Source organism: Rutidosis leptorrhynchoides, chromosome 1 (genome assembly GCF_046630445.1).
Source record: "Rutidosis leptorrhynchoides isolate AG116_Rl617_1_P2 chromosome 1, CSIRO_AGI_Rlap_v1, whole genome shotgun sequence".
Taxonomy (NCBI): Eukaryota; Viridiplantae; Streptophyta; class Magnoliopsida; order Asterales; family Asteraceae; genus Rutidosis; species Rutidosis leptorrhynchoides.
In genome coordinates, this window is record NC_092333.1 from 26,968,790 (window position 1) to 26,994,273 (window position 25,484).

Consider the following 25,484-nt stretch of genomic DNA (forward strand, 5'->3'; position numbering starts at 1 on the left):
AAGATCCAAGCTTTATGCTTCAAGATCTTCAAGAACATCAAAGGTGCAAGCTTTCTAGCTTTACAACCTTGTAACTTGTGTGAAATGGATCCAAGCTCTCTAGCTTAGGGTTCTATCACCTCATTTGACTTAGATTGTGTTCATACTTGTTTGATTGATGTAAAGTTTGTAGCTTTAGTTGTAAATGGGACTTGAATTTGTGTTAAGACTAAGGATATGATGTAACCTTGGTTCATCATCCATCTAAGACTCTTGATTGAGTTGTATTCTTACTTGGTCTTAACATATTGTGTATTGATGGTGGAATCTTAGTCAAGGTGATGCTAAACCATCAACGAGTTGTACACTTGAAGCTACATGCATCAAGGATGAGAACAGTGATGAGCATCAAGTACTAAGAACCCCACCGGAGCACCTAACCTACTGTTTTTCGTATTTTATCAGACCACCTAGGCTACTGGAAATTTTATTTTCAGTTAGTTCGTTTCGAGTAGATGATTTTCCATTTAGACCTCGTCTTAATCCGAGTTACGGTTTAGGATCTATGGCCTTCCGAAAGTCATTACTCCATTGTAACGTTGTGCTGAAAATTCGGACCTACTCGCACTTAGACCGTCACCACAGTCAAACTAAGACGAGTTTGAGTCTAGAAAATGGTCAGCAACTAGAGGACTCCCATACGGAGCCATGGCCACTGATTTTGTGTCTTTTCGATTTACGTAGAGGTCGTAGCAGCTGATCCAATTCAGCCTATTGTTTTGACCACTATACTTGATTAACTTACTTGGCTTTTATGATGATGAATGATGATGATGATGACACTTAAACTTATTTTATGCACTATAAGAACTTATAAAGACAACCTACTGACCTAGTAATCTTTGATTTAGGTTGACGACCTTTCGGACCGACTTTCTACTTGCACATTTTCGTATCAACTTGTATTGCTTATTCACTGTGAGTTATAGCATCCCTTTTTACTTTAACTATTTTGGGACTGAGAATACATGCGCTTTTTACGTTTTACATGTTAGGCACGAGTACTTAAACTTTATATGTGTGTGGGTTGTATAACGGCATAAACTTTCCCCTTAGCACGGTAACGTTTAGTCATTGGTTTTTGAACCGGTGAACGCGAATCTTAGATATGGATCCATAGGGTTTGACATCCCCACTCGGGCTAGTCGCGCTAGCATTTAACGGGTGTTTAATACTTCGTGAACATACGCACTCGCCAAGTATACTTTCAGGGGGTTATAAACGTTAAGTCTAGTTACCGGGTGCCCACGGTTATACATATACTTTATCATACTGATTTGAATTACTGATTTGAAATGCTTGTTTGAAGCACTGAAATCTCGTGGCCTACATTACATTACTGAATACAAACAAACTATAGCTCACCAACATTCATGTTGACATTTTAAGCATGTATTTCTCAGGTGTTTAGACGTTGTTGCTTCCACTGTTAGCCTTGCTGTTCTAGTCTCGGTGTATAGACTTGCTGTTACAGACTTGCTGTGTTAGACTTCCGCTGCATTTCTTAGAGATGTCTCAAGCATGGAACTTTTACTTTGCATTCGCAACTTATGTTATTTTCAAAACAATAGCTTTGTAATGACCTTAGTATCATGTACTCATGTTAATGTTTCCTATTCATCTTTTGTAAAACGTTATCTGTTCATGAATGCAAAACTGGTTTTCAAACAGCATATATGTAACATCCCGCCTTTTTCCGTTTACTTTTCCGTTAAACTATTTAAAACTCCGTTATATGTTTATAACATCTCCCGTTAATACGCGTTTTAAATTATCATGTTTAGGTAATTTAACGCACCCGCAACCGAACTCGAGGGACTAGTTTTGCCAAAACACTAAAGTGGTGACTAGCCTTTTGACTAAGTCAACCACCTCCCCACCATTTTCCATTTCATTTTCTCTTTTTCCTAATTACTTCCACTCTTTCTCTAAATTCATCAAAAAGCAAATCTTCATCCATATTCAATCGATCAAGCTTCGGGCCAAACAAATTACATATTTGAACTCCTCGTGATCTCCTCTTCGATTCCATACCGATTTCATCAAATTTGGGTAACTTTCTAAAATCACTAATTTTATGTGTTCTTGAGATTTTTGAGTTAAAAGGTTGTTAATTAGTGTCTATGGCTCAAGTCTAGTATGATTATGTGTTTTGTATGCTTGTTCTTGCTATTTTGGTGTAACTAGTTCATATTGAAAGAATGCTTGCTTAATCTTGAGTTTTAGGTGTTCATACGTTGTTTAATGATGAAAGTTCATGATTTAATTGTGTTCCTAACATCACTAGCTTCAAATTGGTATGTAGGTTGACATAGATTAGTTTCATATGCAAGATTGTTGAATTTGTGATTTTGAGTTAGGGTTTGATAGAAGTAAATTGAATTTTGATGCTTTAAATGCTTGATAATGTTAATTGTAAGTGTTAGGTTGTGTTGTATGCTTAATTACCTTCGAAACGGCGTATCGTTCATGTAATTTGGTTGCCAAATCATTAAATTGCATTTATGACTTGTATGCATTGAATGGGGAACATTAATTGCGGTTTTTGGTTGTTGCAAATAGAAGTTTGATTGATGAGATGTGTTTAGTTGCATTCCTCGTCAAAATACCTTTCCAACGATGTATGATAGGCGTTATAAGTGTTTGCGGGTCAAGTGTTGTGTTAGAAAAGGTTTTGGTTCGTGCACACTTGGAAAAACTGACCAGAATTCTCTGCCCAGGTAGTGGCGCGGCGCGCCACATCCCCGCGCGGCGCGCAGAATCACCTGGCCAGATTCTGACCTCTTGGACCCATTTCACGTGAAATGTTTGACTAGCTACCGACCTCCGATTCACATGAAACTTGTTTTAATATACTTGTATATGAATAATTAGCATAGAAAATTTGTCCGGGACCCGACCCGAACATGTTGACTTTTTCGTTGACTTTGACCCGACCAAGTTTGACTTTTTGTCAAACTTAACCAATTAATTATGCAACCTTTCTAACATGATTCTATACTTGTATCTTGCATGAAACTTGACAATTTGCTTCACATGCTACATAATCGAGTCGTGTCGAGCCATAGGACTAATTGAACATCTTTGACCCTTCGTGACTATCGTTATTGATACAACCTAATTGTTTAGGTCGAGACTAGCATTGTTCTTTGCACGTTTACTTGTTGAAGTACTATTACACTCTTGCAATCAAAGGTGAGATCATAGTCCCACTTTTACTCTTTTGCACTTACATATGGGATGAGAAAACATAAACGTTTCTTTTTGCTAAGTGAACACAAGTACAGGAAAACAGACATTCTACATACGAGTTTGAACAAAAATCCTCAATTCGATTATCATTAGTTACACTTGCCGGGTGTAAGCGAGAACTTATGTTATATGGCCATATGGGTTTGACAAACCCTCATTCAAACGGTTCGCTACCGTTTACGAATGAAATATATTTTCGTGAAACAGTGTATGTTCTAACACTATTGTGATGGGGTTCTATGGAAGGAAAGTTAAGCATTGATAATTGGGTGCTCGTGAAACAAACTTTTGGAATGTATTACTATTATATCGATGTTACAAATCTTGTGGTTCACTTGTACTTACTTACTCAAACCTATGATTTCACCAACGTTTTCGTTGACAGATTTCTATGTTTTTCTCAGGTCCTTGAACGATACATGATACATGCTTCCGCTCATTATTTTGATACTTGCATTGGATGTCGAGTATATATGCATACATGGAGCGTCTTTTGGCTACTTTTAAATTGTGTCGCATAAGTTTCATTTGTACTTAAAACTTTGTATCGTAACCTGTGGTGGAACTATTCTTGTAAACTTTGAACAATCTTTACATTTGAAATGAATGCGGCATATCTTTTGGTCAAACGTTGTTTTAAAGACTTATGACCACGTAACGGGACCTAAGTAGACGGCACCGTCAATGATGATTTTGTCGGGTCGCTACAGATGGTATCAGAGCTGGTTTAACCTTAGCCGTAAAGGTAGTCACGCGCGCCGGCTGTCAGGCCGGGCACTCATACGGACTATGATTTTTGGCGGGTTAATCGTAGAGGGGGTTCTCACAGTGTTACCTGTGACGAAGCATTGGCGCTTACCCCTTGCGATCCCTTGGAATTTGAGGGTTGGCAGTTTGGCAGAAATGCGGGCCGTAAAATCAGTGTCTGAGGTACACTCAGTGGTCACTAAGCGGTTAGCTGGAAAGGCACTGAGTGGGTTTCTACCCCATCTGTCACTACAGATGGTATCAGAGCGTTGGTTGTAGGGATTTAGAGTTCATTGGTGTCAACCTCGAGTCATAGGGTACATTGGTGAGTCTAGACTACAACCGGCATATAGACTTGAAGTAGGAATTACTTGACTACTTGTGCATTTATACTCGAACACTTCTACTCCTATCTACTCTTAGTTCATCTTAATCTCACGTTGTTTAATTTGATTGACACGCCACTTTGACTATATGAAATGATGTCGAATGCACATATGAATCAGGGTAATATAATTTCCGGGATTATATTAGGGTGACTCATATGAACGTTCCGACATTATGACATAAAGAATTTAAGGCGAGTCGAGGAAAAACTTCTCTTTATCTTTATTCTATATCACGGTTAGTATTATTGAGAATACTAATCAATGATATTCTTGTGTCTTGAAGGAACAATGGCTCCTCGTCGTGTACGCAGCAAATAAACTCCCGAACAAGCTCTCGAACGGATGATAGCCACCGCCGTAGATGCGGCCATGGCCGGTCACTCATCCAACAACAATAATAATAACAACCACAACAACAACAACAACAACAATGGAGCCGGAAACTCAAACGAGGGATGCTCCTATAAAGCTTTCATGGGGTGCAAACCTCACACTTTTGATGGAACCGGGGGACCGGTCGTGCTCACCCGATGGTTTGAGCAAACGGAAGCCGTCTTTAGCATAAGCGGTTGTCGGGACCAAGACAAGGTCAAATACTCCACTCACACCTTCGCCGGTGTCGCTCTTACATTGTGGAATACTTATGTACAATCGGTGGGTACCGATGAAGCTCACGCCCTCTCTTGGGCCGACTTGAGGGAAAAGATGATTGTCGAATATTTCCCTCGTGAAGAAACCCGAAGGCTCGAACAAGAGCTAAGAACTTTAAAGGCGATCGGAAATGATCTCAAGGCTTACAATCAACGATTTTCCGAACTAGCCTTGATGTGCCCAAATCTTGTGAACCCCGAAGCTTTAAGGGTTGAACTTTACATGGATGGTCTTCCAAAGAGTATCAAACACGGAGTAATGTCATCCAAACCTACTAATCATCAAGAAGCTTTGAACATGGCCCGCAAATTGATAGAAACGGTTGACGAAATTGTAGTTCCGGCACCTAAGGCCGAGGATAAATCGGGCGGCAACAAAAGAAAGTGGGAACCCTCCCAATCAAGCAACAACAACTTTGCTAAGAAGCCTTACACCTCCGACGGCAAGAAAGGTTATGCCGGGAACCTACCTCTTTGCAACAAATGCAACAAACATCACTTTGGCGAATGTAGTAAGTTAATTTGCCACCGGTGCCAAGGAGTTGGTTATAAGGCCAACGATTGTAAAAGTGCCACTCCCGGCGCTCGAAAGTGGCCCAATGCACCAAAGACGGGCACTTGTTACGAATGTGGCCAAACGGGTCATTATAGAAATGCATGCCCAAAGAAGAAAGATAACTCCAATACGCGCGGCCGAGCTTTCAACATTAACACCGAGGAAGCCCGGGATGACACTGAACTAGTCACGGGTACGTTTCTTCTCAACAATTCTTATGTCTCTTGCTTATTCGATTCGGGTTCCGATAAATGCTTTGTATCCAAGACTTTGACTCATTCTTTTAGCACTCCACCTATTCCATTAGATACCACTTATACCATTGAAGTGGCTAACGGGAAACTATTAAGTGCCGACACATATTACCGGGGGTGTACGTTAAACATTTTGGGTAAGGAATTCGAAATTAACTTGATACCCATGGAACTAGGAAGCTTCGATGTAATAATCGGTATGAATTGGCTAGCCAAAACGAAATCTCACATCCTTTGTGATCTTAACGCAATCCGAATTCCTATCGAGAATGGTGAACCTTTGATTGTTTATGGCGATAAGAGTTGCACCAGACTCAACCTCGTTTCGTGCCTTAAAGTTAGAAAACTACTCCGTAAGGGTTGTTTTGCGATCCTTGCCCACGTTAAGAAAGTCGAGTCCGATGATAAGCATATCGATGATGTGCCAATTGTTAGTGACTTTTCCGATGTATTTCCCGATGAATTGCCGGGTCTTCCACCTCATCGACCGGTAGAATTCCAAATCGATCTTATCCCGGGAGCTGCACCCGTAGCACGTGCACCATATAGACTCGCTCCATCCGAAATGCAAGAATTGCAAAGTCAAATCCAAGAACTACTTGATCGTGGTTTTATCCAACCTAGCCATTCACCATGGGGCGCTCCGATTTTGTTTGTTAAAAAGAAAGACGGATCCCTACGAATGTGCATTGATTATCGTGAACTAAATAAATTGACGGTTAAGAACCGATATCCTCTTCCTCGCATCGATGACCTCTTTGATCAACTACAAGGGTCTTGTGTATATTCGAAAATCGATCTCCGCTCGGGTTATCATCAATTAAGGGTTAAGGGGGAAGATGTCTCCAAAACCGCTTTCCGGACTCGTTATGGTAGTTATGAATTCCTTGTCATGCCATTTGGTCTCACTAACGCACCGGCGGTGTTCATGGATCTTATGAACCGCGTGTGCAAACCGTATCTTGACAAATTCATTATCGTGTTCATCGATGATATTTTAGTCTATTCAAAAAGCGAAGAAGAACACGAGGAACACCTCCGACTTGTGCTTGAACTTTTAAGACAAGAACAACTCTATGCCAAATTCTCCAAGTGTGAATTTTGGTTAAAGGAAGTTCAATTTCTTGGTCATGTTGTAAGTGACCAAGGTATTAAAGTCGATCCAACGAAAATCGAAGCCATTAGCAAATGGGAGACTCCTACTACTCCTACTCACATTCGTCAATTCTTGGGTCTCGCCGGATACTACCGTAGATTCATCAAGGATTTTTCTTTGGTTGCTCGTCCTCTAACCGCTTTAACTCACAAGGGAAAGAAATTCATTTGGGCGACCGAGCAAGAATCCGCGTTTCAAATCTTGAAGACAAAGCTAACCACCGCTCCTATCTTGTCACTTCCCGAAGGCAATGATGATTTTGTTGTATATTGCGATGCCTCGAAACATGGTTTTGGATGTGTATTGATGCAACGGAAGAAAGTCATTGCTTATGCCTCTCGACAACTAAAAATTCATGAACGGAATTACACGACTCATGATCTCGAACTTGGAGCCGTTGTCTTCGCACTTAAAATGTGGAGACACTATCTTTATGGAACCAAGAGTACTATCTTCACCGACCACAAAATTCTCCAACACATTTTCGATCAAAAGCAACTAAACATGAGACAACGTAGGTGGATTGAAACCTTAAACGATTACGATTGCGAGCTTCGTTACCATCCCGGGAAGGCAAATGTAGTAGCCGATGCCTTAAGTCGAAAAGAAAGAGCGGTGCCTCTTTGTGTCCGAGCTTTAAACATCACCATTCACACCAACCTTAATAGCCAAATTCGGGTAGCCCAAGATGAGGCTCTCAAGGACGAAAAAATCTCTCTCGAACACTTGAACGTCCTCACCTCTCGATTCGAAATTAAAGAAACCGGACTCCGATATTTCGCCGGAAGAATTTGGGTGCCTAGTTATGGGGACCTACGAAGCCTTATTTTAGATGAAGCCCATAAGTCACGATACTCGATTCATCTCGGTGCCAATAAGATGTACCACGACCTTAAACAACTATATTGGTGGCCGAACATCAAAAGGGACGTAGCTACTTATGTTTCCAAGTGTTTGACATGTTCCAAAGTCAAAGCCGAACACCAAAGACCGTCCGGACTACTCCAACAACCCGAGATTCCGCAATGGAAGTGGGAAAGGATAACGATGGATTTTATCTCCAAGCTACCAAAAACGACGGGCGGTTATGATACCATTTGGGTTATTGTTGACCGTCTCACCAAATCCGCACACTTCCTTGCCATGAAAGAAACGGACAAAATGGAGAAACTTGCACAACTTTACATTAAGGAGATCGTAGCCCGACACGGTGTACCTTTATCGATTATCTCCGACCGAGATGGCCGTTTCGTTTCTAGATTTTGGCGTACTTTGCAAGAAGCATTGGGAACGCGTTTAGACATGAGCACCGCATATCATCCACAAACCGACGGACAAAGCGAACGCACAATTCAAACTTTGGAAGACATGCTACGAGCTTGTGTTGTAGACTTTGGAAAAGCTTGGGATAAGCACTTGCCTCTCGCCGAATTCTCCTACAACAATAGCTATCACGCGAGTATTAACGCCGCACCGTTCGAAGCTTTATATGGCCGAAAATGTCGTTCACCTCTTTGTTGGGCCGAAGTAGGCGACACACAAATTACCGGGCCTGAACTCATTCATGAAACAACCGAGAAGATCGTTCAAATTCGAGATAGGCTTAGGACGGCCCGAAGTCGTCAAAAGAGCTATACCGACAAACGACGCAACGATCTTGAATTTCAAGTCGGTGACCGAGTAATGTTAAAAGTCGCGCCTTGGAAAGGTGTAATCCGTTTTGGGAAACGCGGGAAGCTGAATCCAAGGTATATTGGTCCTTTCTAAATCTTGGAGCGTATTGGAACCGTTGCGTATCATTTAGATCTTCCGCCTCAATTGAACTCCGTTCATCCTACCTTCCATGTATCTAACTTGAAAAAGTGTCTTGCCGAACCCGATATCGTCATTCCTCACGAGGAACTTACTATTGATGACAAACTTCATTTTGTGGAGGAACCGGTTGAAATTGTGGACACCTCCGTCAAGACTTTGAAACAAAGCCGAATCCCGATTGTTAAAGTCCGTTGGAACGCCAAAAGGGGACCCGAGTTTACTTGGGAAAGACAAGATCAAATGCAAAGGAAGTATCCTCATCTATTCGTGAATTCGGAAACGCAAGATCTCGAGGAAGAAACAACGACTACTACGCCTACTTAAATTTCGGGACGAAATTTCTTTTAAGGAGTAGGTAATGTAACATCCCGCCTTTTTCCGTTTACTTTTCCGTTAAACTATTTAAAACTCCGTTATATGTTTATAACATCTCCCGTTAATACGCGTTTTAAATTATCATGTTTAGGTAATTTAACGCACCCGCAACCGAACTCGAGGGACTAGTTTCGCCAAAACACTAAAGTGGTGACTAGCCTTTTGACTAAGTCAACCACCTCCCCACCATTTTCCATTTCATTTTCTCTTTTTCCTAATTACTTCCACTCTTTCTCTAAATTCATCAAAAAGCAAATCTTCATCCATATTCAATCGATCAAGCTTCGGGCCAAACAAATTACATATTTGAACTCCTCGTGATCTCCTCTTCGATTCCATACCGATTTCATCAAATTTGGGTAACTTTCTAAAATCACTAATTTTATGTGTTCTTGAGATTTTTGAGTTAAAAGGTTGTTAATTAGTGTCTATGGCTCAAGTCTAGTATGATTATGTGTTTTGTATGCTTGTTCTTGCTATTTTGGTGTAACTAGTTCATATTGAAAGAATGCTTGCTTAATCTTGAGTTTTAGGTGTTCATATGTTGTTTAATGATGAAAGTTCATGATTTAATTGTGTTCCTAACATCACTAGCTTCAAATTGGTATGTAGGTTGACATAGATTAGTTTCATATGCAAGATTGTTGAATTTGTGATTTTGAGTTAGGGTTTGATAGAAGTAAATTGAATTTTGATGCTTTAAATGCTTGATAATGTTAATTGTAAGTGTTAGGTTGTGTTGTATGCTTAATTACCTTCGAAACGGCGTATCGTTCATGTAATTTGGTTGCCAAATCATTAAATTGCATTTATGACTTGTATGCATTGAATGGGGAACATTAATTGCGGTTTTTGGTTGTTGCAAGTAGAAGTTTGATTGATGAGATGTGTTTAGTTGCATTCCTCGTCAAAATACCTTTCCAACGATGTATGATAGGCGTTATAAGTGTTTGCGGGTCAAGTGTTGTGTTAGAAAAGGTTTTGGTTCGTGCACATTTGGAAAAACTGACCAGAATTCTCTGCCCAGGTAGTGGCGCGGCGCGCCACATCCCCGCGCGGCGCGCAGAATCACCTGGCCAGATTCTGACCTCTTGGACCCATTTCACGTGAAATGTTTGACTAGCTACCGACCTCCGATTCACATGAAACTTGTTTTAATATACTTGTATATGAATAATTAGCATAGAAAATTTATCCGGGACCCGACCCGAACATGTTGACTTTTTCGTTGACTTTGACCCGACCAAGTTTGACTTTTTGTCAAACTTAACCAATTAATTATGCAACCTTTCTAACATGATTCTATACTTGTATCTTGCATGAAACTTGACAATTTGCTTCACATGCTACATAATCGAGTCGTGTCGAGCCATAGGACTAATTGAACATCTTTGACCCTTCGTGACTATCGTTATTGATACAACCTAATTGTTTAGGTCGAGACTAGCATTGTTCTTTGCACGTTTACTTGTTGAAGTACTATTACACTCTTGCAATCAAAGGTGAGATCATAGTCCCACTTTTACTCTTTTGCACTTACATATGGGATGAGAAAACATAAACGTTTCTTTTTGCTAAGTGAACACAAGTACAGGAAAACAGACATTCTACATACGAGTTTGAACAAAAATCCTCAATTCGATTATCATTAGTTACACTTGCCGGGTGTAAGCGAGAACTTATGTTATATGGCCATATGGGTTTGACAAACCCTCATTCAAACGGTTCGCTACCGTTTACGAATGAAATATATTTTCGTGAAACAGTGTATGTTCTAACACTATTGTGATGGGGTTCTATGGAAGGAAAGTTAAGCATTGATAATTGGGTGCTCGTGAAACAAACTTTTGGAATGTATTACTATTATATCGATGTTACAAATCTTGTGGTTCACTTGTACTTACTTACTCAAACCTATGATTTCACCAACGTTTTCGTTGACAGATTTCTATGTTTTTCTCAGGTCCTTGAACGATACATGATACATGCTTCTGCTCATTATTTTGATACTTGCATTGGATGTCGAGTATATATGCATACATGGAGCGTCTTTTGGCTACTTTTAAATTGTGTCGCATAAGTTTCATTTGTACTTAAAACTTTGTATCGTAACCTGTGGTGGAACTATTCTTGTAAACTTTGAACAATCTTTACATTTGAAATGAATGCGACATATCTTTTGGTCAAACGTTGTTTTAAAGACTTATGACCACGTAACGGGACCTAAGTAGACGGCGCCGTCAATGACGATTTTGTCGGGTCGCTACAATATAGTGTTTGACCTTGTAATGATCCTGTTGTTGATGTACCGTACACGATGATTTTGTACGGGACGTCACAGTTGGTATCAGAGCATTGGTTGTAGGGAATTAGGTTGCATTAGTGAGTCTAGGACCGACCCGAGTAGGATTCACTAATAGGACTAATCTACAACTTGCTAGTTTACTTGTTTCTGCGGAACCTGCTGCATGCTACTGTGTTATATTACTACATGTTACTGCTTACTACTACTGCATGCCACTGCTTACTTTTACTATCGTATGAACTTGCTGCATGCTACCGTTTCCTTTTACTGCTATGTAAACTCGCTGCATGCTTTTGCTTATTCTAGCTACTGCATGCTACTATCTGCTTTCGATTGCATGTTACTTCTGTTTAGTACTGTTAATATTGCCATGCTATATACTGCTGTAAACGAGCTAGGTTGCTGTAGTGCCTGATTACGTGCTTGCTTCATGCCTGCTATTCGCTGCATCGACTTGGAAAAACTTACCTTTCCTAGTTCAGATGTTCTTCTGAACCCATTTCCCACACGTCTAACCTTAAGGATTAGTATTGCAATCCACCTGTTACTACTGTTCCACCGTTCCAGAGATCGAAGCATTACTTCACGCAATCTAGGAGGAGTACCCCTAGGATTACACGCCCACTAAAGTTGATCCTCGGAGGAGGAGATATGCGAGGATTTGTCAGAGTAACCGCACCCCGAGCTCACCCTAATTAGCCACGTACAACGTATGAACATTCGAAGGATGTTCAGTTTCTGCAAGATGACCCGTATCCCGTACACTTTCGTGACCGTCACTTATCTCTTCCATTCTCCACCACTACTCGACGATCTAACGACACTTCCGGACTTAGGTCCCTAACACTCTTAGGCATTAGAGAAGTCGGGAGGACATCTCCTTTCTCAAGGTCAAAGTGCCTTCCACTGATGCTCAGCCATACCTAAAGACTTGGGAGTCACCTCAAGACATATCATATTACTACTTGCTACACGTACAACTCAACACGAGACCCAGCTTGAATTTCTAGAAAGGAACCTAACGACGTTACTTGAACCCGGACATTTTGAAGAAATTTCGGGACATTTAGAGATTGAGGCATGACCTACAGAACCTACGCACCCACACCGAGAAACCTTGAGATTAATTATGTAGATTTTGTTTTGAGATAGCATAGATAAAGCACTGTTAGATGAAATTGAGTAGAACTTGAAGTGAACACGTTACATTGACCATATGGAATGATGTTGGAATGAACGTATGATTTAGTACAATATAATGACGCCAGGCCAGCGTGGTTATATTGAAGTAAATCATACAGAAGTCCCAATGTTACTAGATAAGGAATATGAAGTGATTCAAAGAAAATTTTGGTAGGAACCACTCGAGTGTACGCATTATGGTCTGTTAGAGGTAGGAATAACCACTAAGCCTAGATACTGTACAAGAAGGGCCTTGATTGAGAAATTGATTACCCGATAATCTGTTATGAATATAGACACCCTAGACACTTAAGGAAAAAGTTCTCAAATAGGAAAAACTTTGGACTTACTTGCGATAGAGCAATCGTTATCTGAAGCAATGGAGACTCGCATGGATCCTGATTTTAGTTAGAGTACGTTTCGTCACAACGTTTTATTGTCTCGGAGATGTTTAATACTAGAGCGATAGAAACCTTATATCTAAGAACATTAGTGTTATGACTAATAAGCCATTAACAACCATGAGGGTTAAGTATTCTATAGGACAAGCTAATGGTAAGCTGGCAGAGATAGAGGAGTAATTTAAGGTAGTACCTTAAAATTAACAAGTGGGTTATTTGGAGATGACCTCATGTCAATAAAACTTGAAAGTTTTATAGTAGTAGTTGGAAAGGATTAGTTACCTACGCACAAGCAGATGTTATTTGAGAAAGTTGATAGAATTTTTCGCAATAGTATAATAAGGTTTAGTTGGAATGGACTTTAAGATTAACCTAATACTCATCAAATCAGGAAGTTTGATATAAAAGTTGGAATGAACTTTAGGGTTAAACTAATACTCATCGAGTTAGGAAGCTTTGATGAAATAGTTGGAATGGACTAGCTTTCAAGGATGAAAGCGAAAGTTATGTATAGTAAGAAGATTTTTCGTATACCTCGCGAGAATGGTGAGCCAAAAGCCATCTGGGTTACTTAAACAACCTGAGATCCCACAATGGAAATGGGAAGGGATGACATGGATTTCATCCCGAAGCTACCAAAAACAGTCGGCAGTTATGACACTATCGGGGTTATCGTTGATCGCCTCACCAAATCTGCTCACTTTCTAGCCATGAAAGAAATCGATACAATGGACAACGATACATAAAGGAAATTGTATCCCGTCACTTCAGCAATTCAAATTCTATACTACCCAAGAATCTTATTTGATACTCATTCTTACGTGACTCTAAGTCCTAACTTATTCTGAGAGATATCTTAATCGATAATAATTACACCATCACCCTTCTTACTTCGATATTAGTCATACCAGTTCGGAATTTCCAAAATCAATGGGTAGTTAATCCCCGTCCTCATACTCTCCCTTTCGTGTCTCACTTATAAGCAACAACTTTATACTTAAGCATTTTTGGTCGAAGGACTTATGCCCTACTAATAGTCATCAACCACATTTAAATTCAACAGTTTTCATTATCTCGTAACATTTTTTGCTCAAATATCACCCGAGATTTTCAAAAGTCTTTTACTCGATTCTCATCAATCTTTTTCCAACTTGTAACCTCCGAAATATGAAAATTTTGTTTGCCAAAATTTTACTTACACTATTTTACTGTGCGATCCTCTCAAAACTTATTAAAAATAAATTTATTTTATTTGCCATTCGTGCAAATTTTTGAAATCGTATACGTCATATAAAATAAAGTAAATAATTACTTCTTTTTGACAAATACATATGAAATTTTACTTTCACTTTTACAAATCAAATCTTTTATTCAAAGGATATTTTACCTTGAATGGTACGTGTTGTACATAACCCTAGTTTGCTAAGAACTTAATTTCTTTTCTTACATCATCACCTTAAACGAATTCTATAAAATTTTCGTTGCTTGTCAATATAAAATTTTTCGTTGCTTATTCGTATCCAAGTCATCATGAAGACAGACAACTGTAGAAACTAAGAGATTCATGTGTGTGTATGTGATGAAGGCACTTACTACCACGTCATGCAGAGCCTTCGGGCATCCACAAACACTTAAACCATTCAAAATTACTGCGTTACCCCAGGGATCTTATTCTTCGCACCTGTCAGAGCGATGCTCTATCTTACATAACTCAAAGTCCTGACCTATTCCAAGGAAATTCTCATCTAGCAATATTAACATCATTAGTATTCCGACTTTAATATTAGCCATAATCTGTGTGGCATTCTGCAAAGTCAAGAAGCGATTAACTTCTCATCCTCACGCTTTATCCTTCGTACCTCACTTTTTAGCAACGGCTTCACACGTGAACATTTTTTTCCCAAAGACTTATGTTATCAAAACTACATTTAATTCATTAGTTTTCATTACCTAGTAATGCGTCACCCGATGATTCAAAGATTTTTCACTCAATCTTTTTGAACTCATAACCTCCGAAATGCGAAAAACTATGTTTATCAAAATTTTTACACATTGATTTTACACGTTACTTATTTGTGCGGTCCTCACGAGATTTATGGATAAATGAAAGTAATAAAAACTTTTCTGTCACTTATGCGATTTATAAAACCATATATGTATGTACGTAATTAAGTTAATAAATTTACCTTCACTTAATTTGATTAGTACATACAAAGTTATACCTCCAAATAACTTAAAAATCGCTCATTTATCGAGTTATTTAACTTAAGTCAAATAGTTTTGTGCAAAATGGTACACGTTGTACATACTTCTAAATTTACTAAGAACTTCGTTCTGTTTATGTTATCACATCAAACGTTTAAAGGTTTTTTTCAAAACTTCCTTGGTGTTACTAAAGGTTTTCGTATTAGACTACACCATGTATGGATCACACTTCTTCTTGCCCTCCGTTAGGGATGAAGCTTACTATTAAAATCTTTGTTAAAAATGCTTGAGCCACTTTGGGTGGCAGATTTTTTAAAAATTTGTTAAGAAGTCTTTGCGCTCATGAAATGTTCCTTTTAAGGTTAGACATGACAAAAACGCGGGCCGATAAATCAGTCTTCTGAGGTACACTCAGTGGTTACCCTATTGTAAGAAAGGCACTAGACGGGTTTCTACTCTCAATGTTTCACGGCTAATCGCAGCACCCTCGTAAACATCATCTCTATGAATCAGTAGGTTGAGGTACAAGGAATCGTTTTTGAGATTCTTTTCACTTAGAGTAAACCGTTCTTTATGACCTAGGGTTCACGTATCTTCTCATCCGCGCATCCCCTTAAGTATAAGGATAAATTCAGAACGAACCGCTCGGGGAGTTCACTCTCGTTCGAGAACCACACCTTTCGTGCGATTTTCTTTCGGAAATGTAGTATAAAATACTTTAAGAATCTATGAATCTTGTTATCCTTTTGGAAGGGACTGCTTAAAACATCTGTATCACGGATATGGTTACCCTACATATTTCTTCCTTTATTGGTCACAACTATATGTTGTTCTAGATTAATGTTAAACCTAACTTCAACATATAACTGAATGGATAAAGTTACATTATGGAACTGTGCTTTCTTTCCATCCAAGGATGAGTTCACATGCGGTATATTGTGATCGCCCTGTTTTCTATTCTATCTGTCAGCTTGGTACTACAACATAAGCGCTCAATGTTTTAGATGAGTTTGGTAACTTTCATGATGTATTCCATGCATCCAGCTTACTGAAGATGCATGTAAGGCTAAAAACGTAATCTTTCCTTTTGTGGGTATATATTTAGATGACGTACTCATGTTAGCCAGAAACGAAATCAATTTGTTGATCTCTTAGGATAAGAGACTTAATCAATGGCATATACCTATTCTTACCTTTATACGCTAAAGTACCTTTCAAGGTAAATAGCTCACTTCTGAGACCACGAGTCTCTCAAAACCTTGATACGCTACTTCTTATTTAAATACGGTACCATTTTTAGTCACTCCTCAAATTTCGGGACGAAATTTCCATTAACAGGTGGGTAATGTAACGACCCGACTTTTTCGACTTGCTTTTGTGCCTTTTGTTTTTGCGAAACTGCGTATTTGTGCGTACTGTGTTACTTTATACTCTGGAAACTTGATTTATGTGGTTTACTTCCATTTATATGTTAAAACGTGCCTTAGAGTACGTTGGATACATAACTTGATCATTGGAAGCCTTTATAACCGTTAGTGTTATTTGACGTTTCGAATAAACCGCGAACTGCGCGCACGTTTAACTTTTGTCATAATCGGAATATTATGACTGCGAAATATTAATTATTATTTTATAATAATAATTACCTGGGTTTTTGGATGCTTAATTACGCGTAGTAATTTAATTATGCACAATAGTTAGTCTTGTTGGACTTTCTACCTTATTGGACTTAAGTCCACCCTACTCTAGCTAGTGACCCAATTAAATAGCCCAAGTATTATTTACTAGTGACCCATAATAAATAAAATAAATAAAATAAATTAATTAATGAGTCATACAAGCATTTGGATAAGGATTATCCATATGGTTACATGGGATTCTAGCATAAGTACATGCTTTAGACAACCACTACCCAAAAAGCAAAATGGTGTCTCCCCCTCCCCTCCATGTCATCAATCCTTGTCATTTATTTTGCCTATAAATACTAGCCATACTTCTCTCATTTTACACTTGCTCTCATTTTGATTTTCACACACACTTGCTCTTTTCTTTCCTTCATTTCTAGTATTCTTGTAAGTTTTCTTTTCTTCCTCTTTTTCTTTTCAAATTCGTGGCTCATCATCATCATTATATGGAGATCAAGTTCCTTTAACTTTGATCTTGATTTTATCTTGTTGATTCAAGTATGAATCCTTCAAGAATATGGAAGATTCAAGCTTTCTAGCTTTGAATCTTCACCAACTTTGTAGATCTACTTATTTTATGCTTTAATCTTGTTATTTTGTGATAAAGATTCAAACTTTTATTTGTAATCTTCATGTATCTTCAAGATCCAAGCTTTATGCTTCAAGATCTTCAAGAACAATCAAGATTCAAGCTTTCTAGCTTGAATCTTCATATCTTTTTGTTGTATTTAAGTTTTCTAACTTATGATCTTGTTATTTTGTTGAAAAGATTCAAACTTGTGTTTGTAATCTTCATGTAGCTTCAAGATCCAAGCTTTATGCTTCAAGATCTTCAAGAACATCAAAAGTGCAAGCTTTCTAGCTTTACAACCTTGTAACTTGTGTGAAATAGATCCAAGCTCTCTAGCTTAGGGTTCTATCACCTCATTTGACTTAGATTGTGTTCATACTTGTTTGATTGATGTAAAGTTTGTAGCTTTAGTTGTAAATGTGACTTGAATTTGTGTTAAGACTAAGGATATGATGTAACCTTGGTTCATCATCCATCTAAGACTCTTGATTGAGTTGTATTTTTACTTGGTCTTAACATATTGTGTATTGATGGTGGAATCTTAGTCAAGGTGATGCTAAACCATCAACGAGTTGTACACTTGAAGCTACATGCATCAAGGATGAGAATAGTGATGAGCATCAAGTACTAAGAACCCCACCGGAGCACCTAACCTACTGTTTTTCGTATCTGATCATACCACCTGGGCTACTGGAAAGTTGATTTTCAGTTAGTTCGTTTCGAGTAGATGATTTTCCATTTAGACCTCGTCTTAATCCGACTTACGGTTTAGGATCTATGGCCTTCCGAAAGTCAATACTCCTTTGTAACGTTGTGCTGAAAATTCGGACCTACTCGCACTTAGACCATCACCACTGTCAAACTAAGACGAGTTTGAGTCTAGAAATTAGTCAGCAACTAGAGAACTCTCATACGGAGCCATGGACTGATTTTGTGTCTTTTCGATTTACGTAGAGGTCGTAGCAGCTGATCCAATTCAGCCTATTGTTTTGACCACTATACTTGATTAACTTACTTGGCTTTTATGATGATGAATGATGATGAATGATGATGATGATGACACTTAAACTTATTTTATGCACTATTAGAACTTATAAATACAACCTACTGACCTAGTAATCTTTGATTTAGGTTGACGACCTTTCGGACCGACTTTCTACTTGCACACTTTCGTATCAACTTGTATTGCTTATTCACTGTGAGTTATAGCATCCCTTTTTACTTTAACTATTTTGGGACTGAGAATACATGCGCTTTTTACGTTTTACATGTTAGGCACGAGTACTTAAACTTTATATGTGTGTGGGTTATACAACGGCATAAACTTTCCCCTTAGCACGGTAACGTTTAGTCATTGGTTTTTGAACCGGTGAACGCGAATCTTAGATATGGATCCATAGGGTTTGACATCCCCACTCGGGCTAGTCGCGCTAGCATTTAACGGGTGTTTAATACTTCGTGAACATACGCACTCGCCAAGTGTACTTTCAGGGGGTTATAAACGTTAATTCTAGTTACCGGGTGCCCACGGTTATACATATACTTTATCATACTGATTTGAATTACTGATTTGAAACGCTTGTTTGAAGCACTGAAATCTCGTGGCCTACATTACATTACTGAATACAAACAAACTATAGCTCACCAACATTCATGTTGACATTTTAAGCATGTATTTCTCAGGTGTTTAGACGTTGTTGCTTCCGCTGTTAGCGTTGCTGTTCTAGTCTCAGTGTACAGACTTGCTGTTACAGACTTGCTGTGTTAGACTTCCGCTGCATTACTTAGAGATGTCTCAAGCATGGAACTTTTAATTTGCATTCGCAACTTATGTTATTTTCAAAACAATAGCTTTGTAATGACCTTAGTATCATGTACTCATGTTAATGTTTCCTATTCATCTTTTGTAAAACGTTATCTGTTCATGAATGCAAAACTGGTTTTCAAACAGCATATAGTGTTTGACCTTGTAATGATCCTGTTGTTGATGTACAGTACACGATGATTTTGTACGGGACGTCACAAGAGAATGATGCAAATAAAGTATTAAGCAAATATTATCCCATTTTAAGGTTCATTTTAAGGTTTAGTAGCATACCGTGCATCTTCTTCAATACAGTATCTCCAGTTCTAGCATTTATAAACAGCCACTGCAAGCGCCAACTATATAAGAGCCTCAAAAAATGTTCTTAACACCAATAACTTTTGAGAAGATTTCCAACAGATGACTGTAAAGGATAAGTGGGTGCCATACAGTGGTGATTCTAGGATCAAAATCCAATGAGGTCCTAAAAATTTATTTGATAACTTGCACAAAATATTGAACATGTCGGATCAAATCAGGTCGGATCGGGACGTGCCCAAAACACAAACATAAAATTGAATAATTTGTTCATATGTAGTTGCAATTAATGACATATACATTAGCAATTTCACAGTAATAATTTTAAAGTAGCAATGACCTATATAGTAGCAATAATACAATAGTATTGTAGCCAATGGCCTTAGAGTAGCAATTTTATAGTGCAATTTTAAATTGCTATTCTATAACACTTTTAAATTTCAATTTTACAACCTGCTATCAATATAAATCGCATAACATAAACAATAGTTGTAAAATTACAATTTCCATTGACTTTTTAAAAAGAATAAGTTAGGTAGTTATGAGTGATGAGATTAGGAATTCATATACAATAACTATTACATATATATTTACCATTACACATGTGACGACCCGGAAATTTTTGACCAAATTTAAACTTGATTTTTATATGATTTCGACACGATAAGCAAAGTCTGTAAAGTTGAGCCTTAAAATTTTGTAATTGTTTACATGAATTCAATTAATATATTTTGTGATTTCGAAGTTATTTAATAAACAACAGTAACGCTCAATTGTCATTCGATAGATAGTAACCGAGTTAAAAAGGAATTTATGTGATTTTAAAATAAACGGTGATCCGAAAATGGGTTTTATATACTAAAGACTTATTAAAAATGTATTTAGGAGCTGTTTGTTAAATTTTAGAACTTTTTAGATTTTACCTATAATTGAGAGGGACAATCGATGTAATTTTTATATAATAAATTAATGATCGAATTTTATATCATAATGACTGAAATAAATAAATATAATTAAAATAAAAATTTGGGATTTTTTCCGAAGAGTTTTATCCGTCACTGATTATCATTAGACCATGAAATAATATCCTAAATTCTATGTCGACTGATGGCTTTACTGTACATGATATTTTGATTTATTATTATATTATTATTATTAATATTATTATATATTATATATATTTCGTTATCAAATGAATTCGTGAGTTTATGTCGATAAAGTAAGCCAAATATGTGACTGCTAAAATTTTTCACATGTCTTAAAAGTCTTGATATTTTCAATAAATGATACTGTGCATGACTGATACTGTCTTCGATTTCAATTAACCATCCACTATCTATATTGTGTTTACTATCATATATACATATATTCTATATATACATGCATCGAAATAACCATAATTGAACACATCAATTGAAACACCTACACTAACTTGAGCCCTTCAATTTCTTCTCCTACGATCACTACAAATCACCAACGTTAGTCATCATCTTCAATCATCTTTGTTCTACTACTACTCGATCACCCAGCCCAACCGAGAACCACCATTAAACAACTACCTTTTCCTCACCTTTGTCTTCCTTATGATCACGCCATTTTTTTTTATTCTTCATGACAACCAAAACCACCATAACACCATAACCTTCAACGTGTTAGATGTTGTTGCTACTGCAGTGCACGTTTTGTTTTCTGTTACCATCGAATACCCCAAGAAGAACACCCATCGTTATTACTACAACTGCAAATTATTTTTTTCTGTTTCTCTTTTATTTTCGTTACTGCTACAGTCCGTTCCCATTATCCACAACCCAAGCCCACCTACAACTAATTAATGGAGTTGCTGCTATTCCTGTTTTCGGCTGGAAATCGAAGCTAAGAACACCCTTTTACTCGACCCCTTATTCATTCTTCAATCCTATTACCACCGAAACCACCATCATCAATAAACCTTCGAACACAACCGTATATTTTACTTTTATTTCTTGCTAATCGTTTCTATTTGCAGCACGAACAAAACTGCTGCAATTTAACTTCTGGCTTTCGTTAGTTGCTTAAACCCCTAAACCATCATCTTCTCCATGAAATCACCCACAACCATAACCATCGAATAAGAACACCTGCAACTATTTTTTTCTGTTTTTTTTCAAGATTGATAGAGCAGTTTGTTTCTGCTCTATTGTTGAGGTTAAAAGCCATAGTAAAACCTTTATCAGAATAAATAACTATTATAGATTTATTCATGAACTGATGCAAATAAAGTTAGTGATATTACGTATCTCTTTTTTTCCCTTGTTGGCCTACAATATATAACAGAAAACCCCACTTGTGATTTAATATCGAACGGCTTTAATCAAAACCATTAAATTCTTTTTTTGGGCCGTGATTTAACTACTCATTTTCTGTTGGCCTTCCATTCAGGATTTCTGCCTCCACATTTTATGTCGATCCACAAGCCTAAACCAAACCCTTTTCTTTATTTATATTGATAATGACAAGTTGATGACGATGAAGATGATTATAATGATAATCATGTGATGTTAGAAGTTGATGATGATAATCACGATGATAAAGGTGATGTACGATAATTATGATTCACGATTATGAATGATGATTTAGGATGATAAATGATGATGATATAAGATGATGACGATAAAGTGATGTACGATTAAGAAGATAGGAAAATAATGATGATATAGATGATTACATGATGATGATCATGATGATAAATACAAACGTATGAGGATGATGAGGTCATGTGGATGCCGTATGATGATGATGATGGTTATGATGTTAGTAATTATAATGATGATGAGGTTATGGGAAAATAATGATATATTTGAATCATTATGGTGATTATAATGAAACATGGTATGATACGAGTGTTATAATTATGAGATGATGATTAGGACATGATGATGATTGTGTATGATGATGAATACATAATCGTATGATGTTACGATGTTATGATAAAAATGATATGTAGATGATTATGGTAACGGGTTGGGAATTGGAGATAATAATGATTCATGATCGATGATAATAATATTGGTCACGATGATGATGATATTATGAACATAAAATGATGATGACGATTTCATGTGAACTATGAAGAAGAAGGGAACAGATTCATTTGAGTTTAAATGATTTAGAGTAGTGGTTAAATCAGAATTGAAATGGCGATGGAATGTTTAGGATGTTATCGGGTTAGCGGGACGTCGCGGGTTCAAACCCGGACTTGGGCATTTTTTTAAGGGTTACTCCTTTGAGGTAGTTATTACTAATACTCTTATTATTATTATTTCATTATTATTGATATTATTGTTATTATTATTATTATTTATTATTGATTGTTATTAAGTAATTATTATTATTATTACTAATATTAGAAATAAGATTTTTAGTATTATTAATATTATTATCATTATTATTATTACTATTAAAATATATAGTATTATTATGATTAATATGACTATTAAAAATTTCTATTAAAATCATTAGTTTTATTAAAAGTACCATTATTATTTAAAATATTAATTTTATGAAAACTAACGTTTTTATCTTATCATTATTATCCTTTCTATTAAAATTATTATTATTACTAACATTACTTTCATTATTAGTATTATTATCAAAGCTATTAATATCAGTATCATTACTAAATCTAATTACTTTTAGTATTATTATTATTATTATTATCATTTTTATTTATTATTATTGATATTATTTTACCAAATAAATAACTATATAAGAATATATTTAAAACATATCACATAACAACATTAATATTTTCATAATAAATACTAATTATTTATCTAATGTATATAAAATAAAGCATAGTTAATTTAGCTATTAATGAAACATACAAGTTACTTGAAATGTCCCGTTCTTATTGATTAAAAATGTTCCATATTAATTGATTTCGTTGCGAGGTTTTGACCTCTATATGAGACGTTTTTCAAAGACTGCATTCATTTTTAAAACAAACCATAACCTTTATTTCATAAATAAAGGTTTAAAAAGCTTTACGTAGATTATCAAATAATGATAATCTAAAATATCCTGTTTACACACGACCATTACATAATGGTTTACAATACAAATATGTTACATCGAAATCAGTTTCTTGAATGCAGTTTTTACACAATATCATATAAACATGGACTCCAAATCTTGTCCTTATTTTAGTATGCAACAGCGGAAGCTCTTATTATTCACCTGAGAATAAACATGCTTTAAACGTCAACAAAAAATGTTGGTGAGTTATAGGTTTAACCTATATATATCAAATCGTAACAATAGACCACAAGATTTCATATTTCAATACACATCCCATACATAGAGATAAAAATCATTCATATGGTGAACACCTGGTAACCGACATTAACAAGATGCATATTTAAGAATATCCCCATCATTCCGGGACACCCTTCGGATATGATATAAATTTTGAAGTACTAAAGCATCCAGTACTTTGGATGGGGTTTGTTAGGCCCAATAGATCTATCTTTAGGATTCGCGTCAATTAGGGTGTCTGTTCCCAAATTCTTAGATTACCAGACTTAATAAAAAGGGCATATTCGATTTCGATAATTCAACCATAGAATGTAGTTTCACGTACTTGTGTCTATTTTGTAAATCATTTATAAAACCTGCATGTATTCTCATCCCAAAAATATTAGATTTTAAAAGTGGGACTATAACTCACTTTCACAGATTTTTACTTCGTCGGGAAGTAAGACTTGGCCACTGGTTGATTCACGAACCTATAACAATATATACATATATATCAAAGTATGTTCAAAGTATATTTACAATACTTTTAATACATTTTGATGTTTTAAGTTTATTAAGTCTGCTGTCCTCGTTAGTAACCTACAACTAGTTGTCCACAGTTAGATGTACAGAAATAAATCGATAAATATTATCTTGAATCAATCCACGACCCAGTGTATACGTATCTCAGTATTGATCACAACTCAAACTATATATATTTTGGAATCAACCTCAACCCTGTATAGCTAACTCCAACATTCACATATAGAGTGTCTATGGTTGTTCCGAAATATATATAGATGTGTCGACATGATAGGTCAAAACATTGTATACGTGTCTATGGTATCTCAAGATTACATAATATACAATACAAGTTGATTAAGTTATGGTTGGAATAGATTTGTTACCAATTTTCACGTAGCTAAAATGAGAAAAATTATCCAATCTTGTTTTACCCATAACTTCTTCATTTTAAATCCGTTTTGAGTGAATCAAATTGCTATGGTTTAATATTGAACTCTATTTTATGAATCTAAACAGAAAAAGTATAGGTTTATAGTCGGAAAAATAAGTTACAAGTCGTTTTTGTAAAGGTAGTCATTTCAGTCGAAAGAACAACGTCTAGATGACCATTTTAGAAAACATACTTCCACTTTGAGTTTAACCATAATTTTTGGATATAGTTTCATGTTCATAATAAAAATCATTTTTCCCAGAATAACAACTTTTAAATCAAAGTTTATCATAGTTTTTAATTAACTAACCCAAAACAGCCCGCGGTGTTACTACGACGGCGTAAATCCGGTTTTACGGTGTTTTTCGTGTTTCCAGGTTTTAAATCATTAAGTTAGCATATCATATAGATATAGAACATGTGTTTAGTTAATTTTAAAAGTCAAGTTTGAAGGATTAACTTTTATTTGCGAACAAGTTTAGAATTAACTAAACTATGTTCTAGTGATTACAAGTTTAAACCTTCGAATAAGATAGCTTTATATGTATGAATT